Source organism: Parasteatoda tepidariorum, unplaced genomic scaffold, assembly GCF_043381705.1.
Source record: "Parasteatoda tepidariorum isolate YZ-2023 unplaced genomic scaffold, CAS_Ptep_4.0 HiC_scaffold_1574, whole genome shotgun sequence".
Taxonomy (NCBI): Eukaryota; Metazoa; Arthropoda; class Arachnida; order Araneae; family Theridiidae; genus Parasteatoda; species Parasteatoda tepidariorum.
Window position 1 is genome coordinate 7,282 of NW_027261435.1, and position 4,330 is coordinate 11,611.

Consider the following 4,330-nt stretch of genomic DNA (forward strand, 5'->3'; position numbering starts at 1 on the left):
AATGTAAACCTGATTTTATTTGACTAGGTTGGATAAAACCAAGTACTAACATAGTTCAAAAAAAAAATGTATAAAAAAAAAGAAGACAAACCTTTATTTGCACAGGCCATCCAATTTACTTCATGTGATTCAGTAACTTCCTTACCAATTAGGTATGCAAATACTCTGACCTATAAATTAGTAGAAAATTATGAGCATATCTAATTCCGGAATAATTAAAAAAAAAAAAAAGAGACTACTAAAGGAATTAATATAGATAACATATATGCAAGTTCGAATCTATATTGTCAAATCTCAAAAAAAGTAAAAATTGGTCAGACAATAAATCATTAAAACAATAAATAGGAAATATAAAGCTAATCTATAAGAGACAAAAGTTTTTTTCTCCTTCAAAAATTTTAACTCTCATTCCTATTTAGATTAGTGCCTATAATATAATAATTATTACAGTGCCTAATATGAGGAGGAAATACACAGTTTGCTTAATGCATAAAATAATAAAGAACAAAGAAAGGAGAGAATAGTAATTTGAAGGATGTTGAAAAGTGCTATATTTACAAAATTTGAAATCAATAAATTGATGATTGAGAAATGATTCGAGTTGTTTAAGAGATGAATGAAAAATTCTGAGCAACATTTTCTTTTAAAGTAATAAAAGAAATTATTCAATGAAACAAAAGAAATTACATTAAAATTTAGAAAAAGTTATAGGAAATGAATTTAATTTAAGAAATAAGTGCTGATATTAGTTCAAAACATTTTAATAAACAAGTGATATTAAGTAGCATTGAAAAAAAGTTACCAATGGTCTAAGCTCTGGATGAAAAAGTACATGCTCATTATTTGTAATTGCAAATGAATAAGCATTGACTCCAATCTAAAAAAAAAAAGAAAAAAGAATATTTTTATGCACATAATACAAACTTTTAATAATACATGAAATACGACACACACTGCAACCGCCATATGAAATTATAAATAACAAGTGTCTAAAAAAAGCAACGTAAAAATGTTCAACATAGGTTTGAAACTTAGTTCTTGCCCCTACAATTTCTTAAATAAATGTAATAAAAATAATTGCACATGTTACTTTGCGATAGTAAAATTAAGATAAATTTAAATAGAAATCTTAAGATATTAGTAAAACTGTTTTAGTTAATAAGGGGATGTGTGTGTGTTTTTATGGCAAGCAAATTATTATGTTTTTAAAATTTGAAACTTTATTAAAAGTCAAACAGGAAAATACAGATATTTTTTTTTCTTAAATTTACAGAATAGTTAAAGACATCAAATTTCAAACATGTAGTAGAAGTAGAATGAGTCACACACTCAACATTATCTACCACAAAAATAATTTCAAGCATACAAAGTAGATTACAAATTTTTTTGTAGAAGATTCACTCAAAAAATTTAATTTTGCTGATAATTGGATTTCTAAGATAGTTTCAACTTCTTTTCAAATGTACAGTTTTGAATAGTATACATTGTAAAAACTGTAAGGTAACTTTATTGACCCTATGACAGTTAGAAATAGAAAAAGAAAGTCACATAATGACTTGTAGTTTGTTCTGAATTGTGAAATCAGAAAATAAACAGTGAAGTGGTGTACAGGACAGAACTTGCAAAGCAAATAGTAAATATTGCAGAAGTGAATAACTTGATAAAGTATATTCTTCCATTAATGCATAAAAATTTCTTAAACACATAGTGAATATTTTATTGCTCTAAAATAAATTCTCTTAAAAAAATATGATTAAGAAGATTTGATTGTCAAAAATAATAAAAAAAACAGCAATTATTAATAACAGACGTTTTCCATACGCTAATATTTTCCTTAATCTTCTAAGAAAAAAAAAACCTCACTTAATATCAAGTACTAAAAATTCCACATAAGAAGAAAAATGCAATCTTACTGCCATGATTATCAAAATTAAAAAATAAATAGAAAAAAGTTATATGAATAGAACCAATTCTGCGATTGGTCAAAATTTGCTTCAGCGCATTAAATATTATCGCACTGAGTGATCGATATAAAAGACATTCTGAATAAAAAAAATGCAGAGTTCAGAATAAGTTGCAATTAGTATCATGGTGATATTGACCTTTTTTTTTCCTTCAAAACCTTTTTTTTCATGCAAAACTAATGCTAGCCTTTAAAACTTGAATCAAGTTTTATCAGAAAATGAGAACCCTATGCACTTTTAATAAATTTTGATTCTTAGTAATTCATTGTAATTTTGATACGAAAAACTGTTTCTATGTGAAAAAATAGCTTCTTGGCTGAAAAATGTTGAATTAAAAAAAAAGCATAAATAAAATAAAAACGCAATAAATGAAACTATATAAGGGCAACAATTCAAAGCAATAGTGTTTTTCAGGTTCAATAGCTAAACTTGAAAACATTTGGTAAAAAAAAAAATAGGAAAAAATGAATTATTAAAAATCAGTACATACTTTAAAAACATACTGATTTAAACAATGTTAAAAAATTATTTATATTTAATTTACTATACTGTAAAAAGAAAATCAAGTTTAAAGCTGATTTGATTTTTTTTGACACAAATAATTATACTAATGTATATAAAGTGAATATGAAAGATACCTTATCAGCTCTTGTTAATTTAGTAATTTCCCTGATAGGAATATCAGTACCAGCCACTCCCAATAAACTAGCAGACTTGATCTAAGAGAAAGTTTATTTCAACTCACAGAAAAATAAATAAATAATAAAAGAACTCTTACAAAGAATAAAGAAGGGAAATATGCTGCAAGTTTCACAGTTTGCAACGTTAGGCCAGTATACTTACATTTCGTTTATCAAATACTGGAGTGGCAACTGTAGTCATTAATTGAAGAGGCTGAAAAGAGCAACACTTCATTAGAATTATAAACTTATTTACAAAAAAATAACCTAGCTTTTTTATTACAGAGATTAATGGCACTACTTTTCGATTTGTTAAATAAAGATTTTTGCAAAAAAACCCAACAATTATTAACACCAAAACGTTGTTAAAGCAAACATTCATTGAACCAATTGTCTTTTTGCATTCTTGTCTTTAGATGCTCTAAATAATAATTAACTAATTTTATTTTCTAAATAAAATGTATTAAAATGCTATGTGCAGGCTAGGGTTTGAAATTTGTTGCAGGAAAAAAAGAATCAAATTTCGTGGAAGATTCATGGTATGCAAAAATAAATAAATACAATAAAAAACTTAGATAATGCAATAATAAAATAAAATCCTTATTAAAGCAGCTGATTATTAACAAAAATTCATGCTGTGATATGCATGGCATGTTAAACAAAAGATTATTTTTTCATTTGTTTTAGTTTGTTATTTGATGTTATCTACTTTCGCTTTCTTATACTACTTTATATATTCTATCCAAGGCTATGCATTCTACAAAATGAGAATTAAAATTAAGAAAAAAACTCAGAATGTAAAAAAAAAAGACATTATAAACAAAGAGCCTAGATGACTAAATACATCAAATTGTATGGAATTCATTAAAACAGGTGTTTATTTTCAGATTTTTTTTGCAGTAATTTAATAATTCGGATGATGAGCAAAATACACCATTGCAGTACTTTAGACTAATTGCTACAAACTCAATAGTTACGTACAAAGTTAAAAAAAGTATAGCGCAAGCTTTAATGATGTTTGGAATTTTAATATATTTAGCATATTATTTTAAGAAATAATAAACATGACATTGATGTTTTTGATTTCAAAAATTAATCATTTTAATAATAATTTTGTAATATTATAATTACCTGTCTAAGAGTTTTGTCAATCACATTGAAAACTCTTAAAAATAAAATATGAGACAGTAGAACCTCAATCCAAAGTCCCCCCATGTATCGTCTTGTTTGAACAGTTTTATCCCAAATGCTATTCTTATAATGTTAATAATATTAGTTTTTGTTATGAAACAGGCAGATTCCCACATCTGTTTTTCAGAAATTTTACAACACTAAAAAAAATATCAAAAAGAAAAAAAAAAGAAGTAATTTCTGATGATACCGATGGAGAAGAAGATAAGGATTTGTTACAGTTTGGGAAAACACCTCAATAATCACGCTTGATGTTTATGAATTCATTTCATAAAAATGATGACATTTGTGGAGTTGTCAGCTTGAAAAATGGTTGCAGAAGCTGAAAAAGTGCAAAGTGATACTGATGAGAATGAAATGGAACCACAACCACTGCCAACATTTGCGAAATGCTTTCAAAATAATGAGAGGCTTTCCATAGCCACACGGAAATACAGAAGATGAAGAACAATCTGTCGAAAATGTTAAAAGTTAGTTGTTGTTAGAGGAGTGTTG

The 4,330-nt window shown here is 26.1% G+C and overlaps 1 long non-coding RNA gene across 2 annotated transcripts; it reads right to left on the reverse strand.

Moving 5' to 3' along the window:
- Positions 1–232: 232 nt before the first annotated feature.
- LOC122272930 (uncharacterized) lies at positions 233–4,330 on the reverse strand. Of its 2 annotated transcripts, XR_011638429.1 has the most exons (3): positions 2,808–4,226; positions 2,603–2,683; positions 233–877 (listed from the first exon to the last, which is right to left on the reverse strand). It is a non-coding gene; the product is annotated as an uncharacterized lncRNA (long non-coding RNA). The 2 variants fall into 2 exon arrangements; XR_011638428.1 differs by lacking the exon at positions 233–877 and having other exon boundaries at positions 1,906–2,683; positions 2,808–4,330.